The sequence below is a fragment of the Nycticebus coucang genome, chromosome 11 (genome assembly GCF_027406575.1).
Source record: "Nycticebus coucang isolate mNycCou1 chromosome 11, mNycCou1.pri, whole genome shotgun sequence".
Classification (NCBI taxonomy): Eukaryota; Metazoa; Chordata; class Mammalia; order Primates; family Lorisidae; genus Nycticebus; species Nycticebus coucang.
The window spans coordinates 85,072,899-85,089,578 of NC_069790.1; the positions used below are offsets into that span (position 1 = coordinate 85,072,899).

The 16,680-nt window shown below is 39.5% G+C and overlaps 1 pseudogene; it reads left to right on the forward strand.

Annotated features, from left to right (window-relative positions):
* The window catches only part of LOC128598346 (nischarin-like), a 50,344-nt pseudogene extending 34,834 nt beyond the window's left edge, over positions 1 to 15,510 (forward strand).
* The last annotated feature ends 1,170 nt before the right edge of the window (positions 15,511 to 16,680 follow it).

Genomic DNA, 16,680 nt, shown 5'->3' on the forward strand with positions numbered 1-16,680 from the left:
TTTGACTTAAAATATACAAAAACAAATTATGAAAAGAAAACACACGTACCCCTATAACATTCTAAATTTAAAAAAAAACTTCCTGAAAAAGAGGTAAAAATCAATTTTGAAGTAAAGATGAAACCTCATTTAACTTTGTGACAGATAAGCACTGTAAGAAAGAGATACTGTTTATAATTATGGCTATTAACAAATCCTGCTCTAATCCAGAAATACAAAATCAAGCCTTTAAGCCTGTTAGTGCCTTAGTCAAGTACGTGTGTGTGGATGTGTGAGTGAGTGCTCTTGGGTGAGTGTGTGCATGGGAAAGAAACAAAAGAGAGGGATTTAAAAATATACTTTTAAGAAGGCCATGTCAGGCAGATATAACATGCACAAGATCATAAACTTTATTGTGTATGAAAACACAATGATTAATTAGTTAAACTATAAATAGAAGTATGTAGACAACTGAATTTATTTAGAGAAAAAAATTATACACATATATGTGTATACACACACCCCTCATATGCAGAAAAATAGAACTAAGTGAATTGTAACACAGCTGTTTTTTTAGTGATAACACCAGATAGACGTAGGCTGTAGCTCCCTGTCATTTCTTGATAAGAAAACACAAACTTCACCACCACTTCACACACACACATACACTTTAAATGTCTTCAACTTGTTTGCCAGCCCTCAGATAGGGTCCCCTGATATCCCTGAGTAGGCCCTCTCAGTCACATAAAGCCACCATGGTTCTCCCTCTTTTCATTCATGTTTCTTTTGGACATGTCACCAAGAAGATTCATGACGGTGTGTTGCCCTCTTTGGACCCTGGGTTTTCTTCTATTGCTGTCTGTTAAATCACCACTGTGTCACGGTTTTCCTGAATTGTGGTTCTGTTCAAACATGCACATGTCGAAGAGCTACACACTGTAGAGAAAGCCCCAAACATATGTCGACCATATTCCCAAAGATTTGCTTAAATAATGTGTAAACCATTATTTCACATCTGACTCTTCTTTGGGCTTAGAGTTCACCAGGCCTGGCCTAGTCTACTCAACATGGGGCTTGCACTTTTATGATCAACCTTTTCTTGTCTTTTAGTTCAGCATTTATTGCTGAATTGTTTAATTTTAAACTTTATAGCAATTTGGCAAGGTAGGTAGGATGGATATTATCATCATTTTATAGACCAGAAGCCTGAAACTTGGAAAGCTGCATTTATTCAGCAAGTAAATTGCAGAACTGATTCTTAAATCCAAGTTGTCTGAGAGGAGATTCAGGGCATCATCCCAGCTGTTTTCACAAAGATGGAGATGTGCTGCCATTTCTACAGCTCAGCAACTGCAGTACAACATCCCCCCCCAAACTTAGAGCAGCCTCCCCTCCCTGTGCAGAAGCATCTCATTAAAGCCATGACTTCTCTTCCCAGAAAAACTCACATTAGCAGGAACCGGTCAAGACGTTACATACTTTGGCAAGTCCTTACGAGGGTTTAAAAGATGTCTTGAACCCCAGACCTTTATTTAAAAAGGCACCTGTCCTATAGATTCTGATCCTGTCCTCTAGGGCCAGCTTTTAAAAAGAGATTTTACTGGCAGTGCCTGTGGCTCAGTGAGTAGGGCGTCAGCCCCACATACCGAGGGTGGTGGGTTCAAACCTGGCCCCGGGCCAAACTGCATCAAAAAAATAGTCGGGTGTTGTGGCGAGCACCTGCAGTCCCAGGTACTCAGGAGGCCGAGGCAAGAGAATAGCCTAAGCCCAATCTTGCTGGAAGTTGCTGTGAGCTGTAATGCCATAGCACTCTCCCGAGGGCAACAAAGTGAGACTCTGCCTCCAAAAAAAAAAGAGAGATTTCACTATGTGTATTTTAGTGTCAGTGCTGTATATTCCTTTGTATTTCAATATCCCTTACCCAAGGCATATTTCCTTATAATAATTTTATTAAAAATGCACAAAAGTGATTGGATGTCATGTTGTAAAGAGAACTTTAATTGAGGGCGGCGCCTGTGGCTCAAAGGAATAGGGTGCCCGCCCCTTACGCCGGGCCAAAAAACGGCAAAAAACCCCCAACAACAACAAAAACCTTTAATTGAAACACTCGAGAGTTCTATTTTCCTAGAAACTGTTTTAACAAATTATGATTTCTTATCATGTTCACAGTAATGAATTGAACTGCCGAACGATACTTAGATATGTGACTTAATTTTGTATGTGTGCATGTAAAACATATATATTTAATTATGTCTTCAAATTACTTGCAACTGATTTGAGTAAAAACTTATTGAACTAGGAATGTCTTTTTAATAACTTAAAATCATGTCCACATAACACAAATAACTTTATCTTTTTGGTCCTTGAGTGATTGACTAATCTTTGTATCCACGGCAGGAGTGGAGTAAGAGGCTCAACCTCAGTGGCTTCCAGTCTTGGCTGTACTTTGGAATAACCTGAATAACTTTTCAAAATGCTTTGTTCTCAGAATTTTGATTTAATTAAGGTGGAATGTGAACTTCACAATGGGATTTAAAAAAGTATTTGATTAATTTAATTGTAATTGACAAGTAATAATTGTACATATTCCTGGGATACAGAGTCATGTTTCAATACGCGCAATGTATAGTGTTCAGATAGGGTAATTAGCATATTCATCATCTCATTTATCATAGTTTTGGTGTTGGGGACAATTCGATATCCTCCTTTTCGCTATTTATATATTTATATTATTGTTAACTATAACCATCCTATAGTGGTATAGAGCTGCAGCGCCCCCGCAGCCCCATGGATCTGAGTCGGTTTCTGTGGCGGGTTAGAGCATCCCCCAACAGCCGCACAGTAGGAGGTGAGGAACAGGTAACCGTCAGGGAAGCTGCATCTGTATTGTCAGCCACGCCCCATTGCTGACGTCACTGCCTGAGCTCCGCCTCCTGTCGGGGAAGCAGCAGCTTTAGATTCTTACAGAATCCCTGCGTAAACTGTGCACGTGAGGGAGGGATCAAAGTTGCATGCTCCTTGTGAGAATGGAGGAGGTGGAGGTGGAGATGTAATGCTCTTGAATCATCCCCAAATCTCTCTCCTCGGTCTGTGGCAAAATCATCTTCCATCAAAGCAGGACTTGGTCCCTAAAATGTTAGGGACTTCTGGTACAGAGCACTAGAATTTATTCCTCTTATCTAGCTGTAATTTTATATCCTTTAATAACTCTCCCTCCATCCCTTGCTATCCCTACTCCCTTCCCAGCCTCTGGCATCCTCTGTTCTACGTTTTGCTTCTACACGGTAACATTTTTTTAGCTTCCACATTATGTGTGATAACATGTAATGTTTAGCTTTCTGTTCCTGGCTTATTTCACTTAATATCTACAAGTTCCATCCATGTTGGTGCAAATTAAAGGCTTTGATTCTTTTTATGGCTGAACTGTATTCAATTGTGCATGTATATATATCACATACTCTTTAGCCATTCATCTGTTGTTGCACACTTGATTGAGTCCGTATCTTGGCTATTGTGAATAGTGTTGCATTGAATACAGGACTGCATTATTATTATATACTATTTTCCTTTTCTTTGTATAAAGAAAATAGTAGGACCGTTGGATCATATAGTAGTTGAATTTGTATAATAGTTTTCTGAGGAACCTCCATACTGTTCTCCATATGGCTATACTAGTTTACATTCCCACTTACAGTGTATAAAAATTATTCTTTCGCCATATCCTGAGAAACAAGATTTTTTAGTCTTTTTGATAATAGCCATCCTTACTGGGGTGCGATGATATCTCATCATGGTTTTGATTTGCATTTCCATGACTATGATTAGGGATGTTGAGCAATTTTTCTTATATTTATTGGTCATTTGCATGTCTTCTTTTGAAAAATATCTGTTTAGTTCCTTTGCTCATTTTTCAGTGGTATTTGTTTTCTTTCCTGTTGAGATGTTTAATTTCCTTGTTTATGGCTTTGTACATGAATGACTTTGACTATTTGAAGTGTTTTGAAATTCTACAAATTTTAGGACTTTTTTCTATTTTTGTGAAGACTATCATTGGTTTTTCATAGGAATTTCATCAAACTTATAGATTTCTACAATTTTAACAATATTAATCCCATAAGTAGGGGATGCCTTGTTTGTATACTCTTTAATTTCTTTCATTAGTATTTTGTACTTTTTTTCATAGAGGTCCTCTACCTCCTTGGTTAAATTTATTCTTATACCTGCATTATTTTTAGCTATTGTAAAGGGGATCTCCCCTAGGCCAAGCAAACTATATGCCCATGATCTGGCCCAAGAAACAGCCCTGTGGGTCACCTCTGGTGGGTATAGTCTAGGCTATGGTATACTCCGGACTGGGCATACTCCAGTCTTGCAGCTAGTTAGGGCCTGAGAAACGGTCCATGGGCTGTTATAACACCGATGATTTCAGTCTTTGGAATGTACTCTCCCAGGCCAGTCAAGTAGATATGCAATGGAAGTTTTAAAAGGCTTCTCAAGTATTATAATTTGAATATAAGATTAATAACCACTACTCTAATGCATTTGTTTCCCCCCAAATAAGACAATTCTGAAAGAGCACAAGAGAGTGTATACCAATTATAATCTATCAAGATGGGGCAGACTGAGATTTTTTTGAGAAGGGGAGCAACATTCAAAGAGATGATAGCTGATCAAAGTAATAAATTCAGCCCACTCTTCCATGAGTCAATCTTTTTTTCATTCTTATCACACTGATAAACATGCATACATATACTGATTACAGAGTCAACTAATTAACCTTTCCACCACGGCTGATGAATTGTAATCCATGATTGCATTTAATCAGAATCATGGAACACAGTTCTACAAGTCTCACTAGAGCTGTGTGGTGCAGCTTCTCATTCTTAAAATGTCACAAAATGTCTCATATACCAGGTTAAAGTTTTGAATCACAGTTTAATCAACTTAATCAAAAGCTTAAAAAAAAACCAAACAACCAAACCTGAAGGCAGAATTCTTGTTATCAGAAACTTTCAGTTCTTTACGCCATACCTGGTGATCTGGTGATTTAGAAAGTTAGAATAATGGGGGAGTGGGGAAGGGAAGAACCAGACTTCTAGATGAGCGCAAGGAATACGGAGAAAGCTTAATTTTTTAAAACTCATATTTATACTGATGTCTTTCTTGGAAAAGTTCCTCTCATACCCCTGTTTTGGAAAAAAGGAACATAAGCAACTGGGGACATATGCAGTTCCCTGAGGATTAAGAAGAGTAGAGTTAAAAGGACAGCTTTAGGGCTGGCTCCTTTTGGATGATTTTGGACCTCCTTTCTCCACCCCTGTCCTCAGCCTACCCAAATGACAAGCAGAACTGTACATGGAAGGTCTAGGAGCAAAGGGCGAGCCATAGAGAAGCTTTAGCTTTTGAAGAAATGTAGTATACATTTGAGGCAGAGTGAATAGGAAAAAATACATAGTCTTGACCATTTATTGTATGCCTCCATTCCTTTTCCCTTTCATCCCTATACTACCTCATAATGCTAGTTTTTCTCCCTAAAATTTGGTGTTTCATTTTAAGAAGAATGAGAAACACATATCCTCCCATCCCCCAATGGTGGTATACACTCTAAAATTAACAGAAATGATTACAAAAGAATTAAAGTATCAAAGACTGAAGTTATCAGTGTAACAATTATGGAAATCTGTCAGCATCCTACCCAAGGCATTACTAACTAAGAACCAATAATGAGAGCTAACACCTAATGTACTAGACACATTTTTAATTTACGTGGATTAATTTATATACATTTGATTACAACCAAAGAGATAAAGCCTATTATTATCTCCATTTTATAAACTTGGAAATTGAGGCCCACAGAGGGAAGTAATCTGCCTATAGTTGGGGCCAGAATGTGTACTCTGATGTTTAGTTGCTGTAGTCCATATTGTTAACCACATTATCACCTGGACACAAACAAATTTGATCCAATTGGGGGAAAAAAATGTATAAATCTGCATTTCTGGGAAGACTGACCCAGTAAGACAGAAAGTTTAATGGAGAAATCTACAGAAAATTTTATTAATTTCCACTGAGGACCACCTAAAGAACTTGGCTTGCCAGGGGAAATATGAAAAATGTTTCATGTTCCTAGCTTCCTTAAATAAACAGAATTAAAGGCTATGGTTGCAAACCCACCCAACTTTGCAGTAAATAAAAGAGGAAGACATGAGAAATAATCTCCTAGGAATGACTTGGCCAGGATAGGAGCAGTTAAAAAAGGTATCTGAGTAGAAGGAAATAATCACCACATCAAAAGACAATGGTGATTATTTTCTCCACCTCTCTCACAGCTTAAAAAAGTGAAATTAAAGGGTGGCGCCTGAGGCTCAATGGAGCAGAGAGCTGGCCCATATGCTGGAGGTGGCAGGTTCAAGCCCAGCCCCGACCAAAAACTGCAAAAAAAAAAAGTGAAATTTAAAAAGATACAGAGGCCGGACACAGTGGCTCATGCCTGTAATCCTAGCATTCTGGGAGGCCAAGGCGGGTGGATTGCCTGAGCTCACTGTTCCAGACCAGTCTGAGCAAGAGCAAGACCCTGTTTCTAAAAGTAGCCAGGTGTTGTAGCAGGTGCCTGTATTCCCAGCTACTCAGAGGCTGAGGCAAGAGGATCATTTGAGGCCAAGAGTTTGAAGTTGCTGTGAGCTAAGATACCAGGGCACTCTACCTAGGGTGACAGAATGAGACTCTGTCTCAAAAAAAAAAAGACAGTGGTGACTAGTGAACTGATCATGACATAAAAGTGTAAACGTGTAGACAAAATAAGAGAGAAAGAGCTTAGAGACAAAGTTCCCTAGCACTGGCTTCTAGAGCCTTTGGATCTTTTTTATTTCCTCTGCAGTGAAGTGAGTAAACATTAGCCTATTTTAGTTAGAAAGGCATCAATTTACTCAGGTAAATAGGAATTGAATTAAGGAGAATTTGCTTGCAAGATCTTTTCTTATTTATTTATTTATTAGAGACAGAGTCTCACTTTATTGCCCTCGGTAGAGTGCCATAGCATCACAGCTCATAGCAACCTCCAACTTCTGGGCTTAGGGGATTCTCTTGACTTAGCCTCCCAAGTAGTTGGGACTACAGGCATGAGCCACAATGCCTGGCTATTTTTTTGTTGCAGTTTGGCTGGGGCCGGGTTCAAACCCACCACTCGGTGCCCTCACCACGCTGAGCCACAGGCACCACCTAATCTTTTATTTTTTTATTATTTCATTTCATTTCATTTTTTGAGACACAGTTGCACTATGTTGTCCTCCATAAAGTGCCATGGCATCACAGCTCACAGCAAACTCAAACTATTAGGCTCACGTGATTTTCTTGCCTCAGCCTCCCAAGTAGCTGTGACTACAGGTGCCCACCACAATGCCTGGCTGTTTTTTGGTTGCAGTTGTCATTGCTGTTTAGCAAGCTGGGGCCGGGCTCGAACCCCCCAGCCTTGATGTATGTGGTGGTGCTCTATTCACTGCACTATAGGCACCGAGCTGTTGGAAGATTTTTTAATCCTTTTGTTTTTGCTTTTCTTTTAAAAATTCTATTGAAGTATAACATACATACAAAAAGTTGCATAATTAGAAAAAACAAAAAAGTTAACAAAATTCCAACATGGTGAAAATTTCCGTGTAACCAATACCTGCATGGGTAAAGAAAAAAATAATTTATAGTGCCACAGATGTGTTCCTTGGACTCCCTCTTGTCTTCTAAAACCATGACTTAGTTTTTCCCATTTTTGGATTTTATAGAAATGGAATACGAAGTATGTATTCTGGTGTGACTTGCTTCTTTTACTCAACATCGTTTGTGAGGGTCTTCCCTGTCGTATGTACTATAGTGATGACTATCCATGAATTAGTGCCCATATATGTTGGGTTGCTTCTAGTTTGGGGCTATTACAAAGAGTTTTGCTGTGATGTGTTAGTTAACAAGTAGAATTGTTAGGTCAGTGTCAGATACTTCCAAGGAGTTTTCCAAAGCGGTGGTACCAATAGGTACCCATATATATTCCTATAGTGCAATGTTTTTCAATCTTTTTTGTCTCACGGCACACTTGAACCTATAGTTAAACTTCTGTGGCCCACTTCAATTATGTTGATCAAAAAAAAAGGGGGGGGGTAAAAAAGGAATATACTTACTGTGTTTTGAACTTCTTTCAAAAATAATTTAATTAATTATCTTTAAAAAATTTTGCAGCACCCTAAGATCGTCTCCCAGCCCACTAGTGTGCCATAGCAGACAGGTTGCAGATTACTGCTACAGTGACATAGGAGAATTCTAACTGCTCCACATCCTCCCTAATTCTTGGTAACACCTCATAGTTTCATTTTAATCATTCCTGGAAATGGACAGTATTATCTTAATGTAAATTTAATTTGCCAAATTTCCCTCAGGTGTAAAGGTGACCTAAAAATAAATTCAACTCAAATATGCAAGGAATCTCAAAATATATGTTTTCTCTAAGGAACTTACCTGACACTTAACCTGAACAAGGAATCATTTGTGTGTGTTGGTGCACACGCCCACAAAGCACCTCTCTTTGTTTTTTCTAGTGATCTCCATTTTGCATTCACCTTTGCCCGACATTGATATTGCTCTATTTGTTCTGTGTTTATTTGTATACTCTTGGTTTTCTTTTGCCTACCCTTTTATATTTAAACTACGAATTACATTATGTTAGATGTGATCTCATATGCAGTATGTGATTGGGGCCTATTGCTTCTTTTCTTTTTACTCAATATAGAAATATATTTCCTTTAAAAAGTGGCTTTTATCTCACATGTCTTCATTTCTATGACAGATGTTTGGAATTAATTCCCTGCACTCATGTTTATTTCTTTGTAGCCCTATTTTTTTTTGCCTTTTTGCTCTGTTCCGTTCCCTTTATTTTGATACACAATCTCTGTTTCCTTTGTGGTTCCTCTGTCATATCTCACACTTTCAGTACGTGAAAGTATTGTGGCTGATTTTTAGATGTAATGGTGACTATCTCTATGAGTTTAAATGTAATCATTTTATGGCTTCAGAACTAAAATGACATGGTATGACCCCCTCATATAAAAGAAGTGATCAAACGTCTGTTTTCTCTTTTTACTCATCATTTTTGTTACTTCATCATTAATTTGATTTTGTTTTCATCTTATGTAGCTTTTGTTTAGTATTTATAACAACTGCTTTCTCATATATAGACAGGTATATTACTTCACTTATTTGGGCTTGGCAGGGAAAGAAGACGAAATAGACAAAAAATAATTTACTGATATAAAAAAACCAAGAAATTTTCAAATAGAATGCAGTAACATATCAGAATATACACCATTACCAAGATGCCTTTCAGCCAGGAACACAAGTGTGGCTTAATATTAGGAAGTCTGCTACCACAATTCGCTCTAATAAGAGGTGAAAGCATGATTAATAGCTGCTTAGAAAGGCACTTGGTAAGATTCAGTGTCTATATTAACAAAAACTATTGGTAACCTAGGAACAGAAAGAAACTTTCTTAATAAACTAAATGGAAACTAGCACCAAACATACTGAACAGAGTGGAACCCTAGAGATATATTCTTTAAAATCAGAAAAAAGCCAAGCTAGGATCAAGTTTACTAATAAGAAACAGCTGAAATTGATGATGGAACACAGTATCTGTGATTAGGGAAGAAAAAGAAAGCCTCCAGCAGCGAGATCAGATGAGCATTTCCAGGGTCAGCTTTTGACAAGTGACTAGGAAGAAAACTTCCCCAAGAACTTTCAAACCTATATGATCCAAAATGATGAAGGCTGCTGCCTCATTCCAATTCCCAACATATAACTCTCTGAATTCCTTGGCTTACAGTAATTGCTCCCTGAAAATCTACTGCCCAGAGCTCTTCTGAAGTTAGTGGTTTGTGCACATACCTGAGCGGTAAGGGTGTGACTCCGTTCACTAAAACCACCTGAATCTCACCACAGGTTATTGTTATCACTAACGCATTGAGGGAGGATGGTCGTGGTAGAAACTAGTACTGATCAAATGCTTGATCATGAGCCAGGCACTGTTCTAATAACATATGCACATTATCGTATTTAATCCTCACAATAACCATATTACAATAACCAGAGGCACAGCCAAGCACATCCTACCCAAAGTCACAGATTAGCAAGTGGCAGAGCTGAGATTCAAAACCAAGCAGCCAGGTGCTGGAGCAGGTGTGCGGAACCACTATGCTGCACTGCCCCACTCTTCAGAGGGCAGAAGTTCTGTATAAGGTTTTCCAACCCTCTAACTAAATTTTCTACTGGGAGCCACCTATATGCAAGGTGCCAAGACTCTGCAGCTGAAAAACACACGAACATAATAAGTTTCTTGCTTTCAGGAAACTTATTTTCTAGTAAAGGAGATAAACACATGAGTAACAAGTTACGCTTGAAGGCTGAAGGTAAGTCGCTGTGGTTGAGTGGGTCAGAGTTCCTCGGATTATACACGGTGTATGTGGAAACACAGGTCCTCTTTTGCAGTACCCAAGATTTTGGGATTCCTTATTTTCCCTATAAATGCACAAATTTATGGCACTATTCTTTGATCTATATGGTGAATTGTGTACTACCAATTCATTATGAACACATCATAAAAAGGCAAAGGTACTGCTTTTTTTTTTACTCAAGTATTTTATTACTCAAGTTTCCAAGGGAAAGATATTGAGAGAAACTTAGTAAATAATCAATAAATATGACTAAACAACATAAAACTTCTAACCCTCTTCTTTTAGAGAATGAAGTGAATGATACCATCATAAAAAGAAAGACACTTTAATTTATTCTCTAATTTGGATAACCCACTGGGAGAAACCTTGATATTCATGGAGAGAAGGGTGAATGGAATCAGTCCTGCTAGAACAGTTCTTTGAGTTGTCAGCACATTTTAATGAAATGCCAGTTTTTTCATGCCAAATCCTGGAGGAAACCTCTGAGTACCGATTGATGAAATGATTTCATTTCCAAATGGCATCTAAAGGAAAATAAAGCCTCTCCATTTTGCAGAGCACAGCAGCACATAAGTTCAAAAGGTAAGGTGTACTTTCAGTACATATAAATTGTGGAGTACATTTGAAAATACAATTTTTAATTATGTTTGACATTTTGGGTCCAGTGCTGTCATCCTGTAGGAAAGTAACATCTGTTTTGACATCTCCAGTGGAAGAGACTTTAAATCAGTTTCACATTGCCTTATTATGCTGGCTAATCAGAATGGATGCAGCAATTTTCTTACCAACTCATTCAGGGGGAAGAGAGAAAAGATATGGAGAACAATAGGCTGGGTTAAAACTGTTATGATGAAGTTAAATGAAAAAATATCTAAAGTCCTTTGAATATATTATGTCTAAGTTTTAATTCCATGCACAATTTGAATATGTTTATTTAATTCCTAAATATTCAGAAGTTTCTCCCGCCCCCCATTTCTGACATGCCTTTTGTAGCCATTGAAACCTCAAAGAACATTGAAGTATATTTTGCTTCTCATAATATTTGGCTTGATGTTAAACTTGAGATTTTAGTTGGAGAAAGTTGACTTGTTATTTTCAATAAGATGTGCTGTAAAAATGGCCAAAATAGATTTTTATGTTTTAGGTTTCAAACTGCAGGTATTTGAAAGACATTATATTTTTTTCTTGGATGGCTGTATAGTCCTAACATCTCTTTACTTACAAACATTAGATTCTAAGTATACTCAATAAAAACACCTCTTGCTAGGAATCATAAATTTCATATTTCTTATGTTTTTGGAAGCTTTTTAAAGGTATACCAACATAACTTTAGGTTTTCTTTTAAAGACAGAAAAACCGATTTCTAGTTGAATAATTCAGGACTTCCCTCAAAACTTTACACATTTTATTTGTGCAATAATTATGTTACCTCTATTTGCTTTCTTTTTATATGTGTAGGCATTGATTTCATATTTCTGCTTGAGCATCGAACTATTAGTTATAAACTGGTTGATTGGGTTTCAAAAACAAATTTACATGCCACAAATTATTCTGTACAAGTGGCCAACTCAGTTATTTTGTTAGCTTCGATGCCATGTGAGTTAGGACAGTAATGGGAGAAACTTTCAGAGGATTTTATTGATATATATGTGGGAAGACAATCTTTCAACCAGATTAATACTACAGAGGACTTGTGTGTTCTAAGAAAAAGTAGGATTTAGACGGAGAAACTCCAAAATAATTGAAATAACTTTCATATTAAATATGCCTAAATGGTAGAAGTGCCATTTAGTGCCATATTTTAAGATCTAATTTACAAAAGAAACCAACAGACAAGATGACAATAAATAATAATAATCATTAATAATACAATAGAAGTCTATTATTTTTTCTTTGACTTTTAATTCTGTTTATAGGATGGAGCAGTGAATACACTATAGACTCCCTCTTTATTGAGCATTAATAATATTTAAAAGAACCTGCACTTTATTTAATGCCAGAGTGAAGGTCAGTAAGAATGGAATTTTGGCAAAACAGATAATAATTTCTAATGGGTTTAAGTAGGGAAATGGTCTAGACTTTTTCCTATTAATTTATAATGATGTTGCCATTTTTGGATAAATTAATAGAACTTCTTCCTTTTTTCCTTACCATCTCATCATAGAATTCTACATTGTTTCTTCAAAGTATAAACATGTTACATGTTCATCATAGTTGCATAAATGGTTATTAATATTTAATTCTTAGTAAACATATATTGTATGCACATACTTATAAAATGTTTCTTAATGAAAAATTATTTAAAATTTAAAGCTGTATTGAAAAAACACTTATTTTTATACTATTATTTTTTGTGAAGTATGAAACACATTGATTTAAAGATGAGAGCTAACATTCTGTTATGTACAAATCACTTCATTTTATCCTTACAAAGTAAAAATGGCTTTAATTCTAACTATTAATGGAAGGGAATACCACAGATATACTTTCAATCAAACAGTCATTTATGGTAGATGTCACACAACATGAATAACCTTATTCTACAATGTATTTTATTTAATTGCTATCATTTTATCATAGAAGACATTCTAGAGAGTTACATTGACAAAAGCTAGGTTTTTTTTTTTTCCCACTACGGTTTTATTTATAAGAGGTGCAGTACTGGAGACAGGGTCTAGAAGTCCAATGACTGGGAGATGGTGGGGGGACAGACGAGAGTGCCACTCTGTGGAGTGTCCCCAGGGCATGGAGGGCAGTGAAGAAGAGGGAGCTAAAGCCGGTGCTGAGGCTTCCCTGCAGACTTGGGGACACCTCACCCTGCCCACTGTCAGCCCAGTCTCTGCTTGCTCCTTCACTCACCAGCAAATGCTGAAGGAACCACTGCAACCCTGGCCTCAGGGACCACATTTATCTCCCTATCCCCAGAAGCCTACCATCCCATGGCTCCTCCACGGGGTCACCAGTGATATGGAGCCCAGAGGGGAGCTTGGCCCAGCTACGGGAGGCAGGGTCAGGGGTCAGAGGTCAGAGGAGCTTACTCACAGCAATGCAACCCTCTTTCCCCTTTTATGTAAAAAAAAAAAAATAAATAAATAAAAAAATACAACCCAAAATTCTCAAGTCAAGAGTTTCACAAAAAGCTGGCCACTTGTAATCCCAGCACTTTGGGAGGCTGAGGCAGGAGAATCACTTGATACCAGTTCAGACCAGCCTGGGCAACATAGAGAGACCCCGTCTCTACAAAATATATATAGGGCAGTCACTCTGGCATCTAACCCCCGTTCCATGCTCAAAACTGCTCTTCTGCATCTCACGGTCACAACCTTGGCAGGCTGCTTGGCGCCAGGCCTTCTGCCTAGATGTGAGCGCTTGTCCCTTTTCCTGCCCAGTCCTCCTCTCCCTGCTGGGACGGCTGCAGGGCATCTGAACCGTAGCTGACGCTCCCTCTGCACCCGGGTTTGAGCGCTGCCCGTGTTTTGGCAGCAGTGAGCATTTCACCTCCCCATCCCCGGTACTGTATCCCTCTAAGAGAAAATCCCCACCAGCGGGGTTACCAGGTCAAGGGGTAGAAGTTTTCTGGCTCTTAAAGCACAGGGTCAAAATGCGCCGGGCGGCGGTGGCACCCGCACCAAAGCCCTGAGCATCGCGGCCACCGAGCGCAGCTTTGGTCCGGAGAGGGAAGCCGAGCCGGCCAAGGAGGCTCACGTCTTGGCCTCTGAGCTCGTGGACACGTACACGGTTTACATCATCCAGGTCACAGATGGCAGCCAGGAGTGGACAGTCAAGCACCGCTATAGCGATTTCCATGACCTGCATGAAAAGCGCGTTGCAGAGAAAAAGATGGATAAAAATCTGCTTCCACCTAAAAAGATAATTGGGAAAAACTCAAGAATCTTGGTGGCAAAGAGGGAGAAGGATCTGGAGGTCTATCTCCACACTCCTGGCTGCCTTCCCTTTGTGGCCCCCAGAGTACTGGCCCACTTCTTGCATTTTCACTTCTACGATATCAATGGCATCACTGCAGCACTGGCCGAAGAGCTCTTTGAAAAAGGTTTCTGGCACAGAAGGACCTTTTGGAACCAGCAACATTCAGGAGCAGCTTCTGCCATTTGATCTGTCAATATTCAAGGTCCTTCATCAGGTGGAGATGTCACTGTGATGCTAACCACATCCGAGGTCTGGTGGCATCAAAGCCTACCTTAGCCACGATGAGTGTCTGCTTCTCAGCAACCTCGATGAAGGAAGTCCTTGCTCCTGAAGCCTTGGAATTTGATGAGTGGGAGCCAGAAGGCACAGCCCTGGAAGGCCCTGTGACTGCTGTCATCCCCACTTGGCAAGCACTAACCACTCTTGATCTGAGCCACAACAGCATCTCTGAGATGGACGAGTCTGTGAAACTAATCCCAAAGATTGAGTTCCTGGACCTGAGTCACAATGGATTGCTGATTGGGCACAATCTGCAGCACCTGTACAACCTCGTGCAGCTGGACCTGTCCTACAACAAGCTGTCCTCCTTGGAAGGGGTTCACACCAAGCTGGGCAACAAGACCCTGAACCTGGCGGGCAACCTCCTGGAGAGTTTGAGTGGCCTGCACAAGCTCTACTCCCTGGTCAGCCTGGACCTGCAACAGGGTTGAGCAGATGGAGGAGGTCAGGAGCATAGGCAGCCTCCCGTGTCTGTCTGGAGAACGTGGCTCTGCTGAACAACCCTCTGAGCATCATCCCCGACTACCCGACCAAGGTGCTCGCTCATCTTGGAGACAGGGCCTCCGAGGTGTGTCTGGGTGACACAGTGACCACAGAGAAGGAGCTGGGCACTGTGGAAGTACTGAAAGCAATTCAGAAAGCCAAGGAGGTCAAGTCCAAACCGAGCAACACAGAGAAGAAGGTTGGTGAGGATTCCCGGCTCTCGGCTTCCCTTGGCGTCAGACCCAGCAGCTCCCCTCCCACTGTGGCTCCCACCTCTGCCTCCCTTCCCCAGCCCATCCTCTCCAACCAAGACATCCTCGGAGATAAGTGAGTGAAGCCAGTCCCATGAGCGTGTCTGCTGGCCCAGCCCCCACGGAAGAAGGGAGGGTGTGCCGTCCCGAGTGGAGCCGAGGCTCGGGACACACAGGAAAGAACACCGCCTGCCCAGGCTCCTGGAGACGCAGAACTTGGTGTGAGGTCTTGGGGAAAAGCTAGACATTTTGTGGGTCTTTTCTTGAGTTTTCTCTTGATGGGTAAGTGTTGACTACACCTGCTCAAATAGATTGTGACCACCATCACCAACACCACCATAGTAACAGTAACAGTAAGTAATTGTGGATTTTCTCCAAGAAATCGTCGTGAGTTGGATTTCTTTATAGATTTCTACTCTATAAAATCTATAAACTGATGCACACAGGGGTCAGGTAAGATGCTAATATGCTTGGTCATACACAGAGAATCAAGGTTCCCAAATTTCTTTCTCTGATATTAATCAAAGAGAGAATTAATTTCTCAATAATTCAGAGAAAAGTAATTGTACTAGGGTCTTGCACTATTATTGGAGGGAATAAAGGAATAATTAATTAAATAATAAATTGTGACAATAGCAGATTTAGCATTTAAAAAAACAGCACAGAATTCAGTTAGTGTGGTTGAAAGAGCTGAGAGGCTTCTCCCATTTCAGAAAATTCTCTTCATCTTGAAGTCATTATCAAGACAAAAATGAGGACCCCGAAGAAGAAAACATTGAGTGTGAGACTCAGCGTGTTTTAAGTGGGAAGAAATTCTTTTTCATGCTTCATTCTTTCTCTTGTCTTTGGTGATAGGCTTTGGAGAGACAAAGCTATGATGCTTCCCCTCCCCTGTCCAAAGGGCACAGTAAAGGTTGGTTAAGCCAGATTTTGGTCTCTCTAGGCTTTGTGAAAAAAAATCTAGAGAGTAGTGTTCCTAAGGTTTTGAGTAAGGAACTGTCTCAACTTTTCAGATATGATTCCTTGTAGACAATTGAGTAGAAAACTTTAGTGGACATTTTCAGGTACTGAATGAAGGTTGATGGAAAATTTGAAGATCTGGAGATTTTGTTCATTTCATACTATGCCTTTGATGAACAATGGTTTAAGGCCCCAAAGTGAGTGTTCTAGGAATGTTAATAGCATCTAGTGTTGTAGAACCTCAGAATTGCTTTTCAGGGTTACATCATTTTATTTTACCTTGAGTGACTTTGGTTGTGGACAGTGCTCTGTTAATA